This window comes from Mastomys coucha, unplaced genomic scaffold (genome assembly GCF_008632895.1).
Source record: "Mastomys coucha isolate ucsf_1 unplaced genomic scaffold, UCSF_Mcou_1 pScaffold21, whole genome shotgun sequence".
In the NCBI taxonomy this organism is placed as follows: domain Eukaryota; kingdom Metazoa; phylum Chordata; class Mammalia; order Rodentia; family Muridae; genus Mastomys; species Mastomys coucha.
In genome coordinates this window covers 120,163,568-120,163,959 of record NW_022196904.1, presented here as the reverse complement: position 1 = coordinate 120,163,959, position 392 = coordinate 120,163,568, and the positions used below count along the sequence as shown (strand labels likewise).

The 392-nt window shown below is 46.2% G+C and overlaps 1 protein-coding gene across 1 annotated transcript in view; it reads right to left on the bottom strand.

Annotated features, from left to right (window-relative positions):
* Nucleotides 1-392, bottom strand: part of Dmbt1 (deleted in malignant brain tumors 1) — a 70,256-nt gene that overhangs the window by 27,728 nt on the left and 42,136 nt on the right. The gene's annotated exons all lie outside the window — the stretch shown is intronic.

Below are 392 nucleotides of genomic sequence, written 5' to 3'. Positions count from 1 at the left end.
ACCAGAAGTTCTCCTGGACTCCCAGGGAAGACAGACTCAGGCTTTTTACAGATAGAGCTGAGGTTGATGTTCCAGGGTGAGTGCTGCCAGAGAGGACCATAAATAATTCAGTTACTCATAAACTCCTATGTGGACTCCATGACTTTCCAAGTAGGACCTGACTTTCTGCACTGCACTAATTGCAAAGAAGAAAGTCATGACAACCTGTGGACATGACAGGAAACCAGGGTTCTTCATTACTGGCACGTTCCATGGCTTCCCTGTCTCACATAAACTCTGAGTCACTAGAAACTGAGAGCCTTCCTTGGGACCCTGACTGAGGACGGCATTGTCCTGGATATTCACCAACTCTTACAAAGACAAGATGAATAAAGCCAGAATGGAGATCTGAC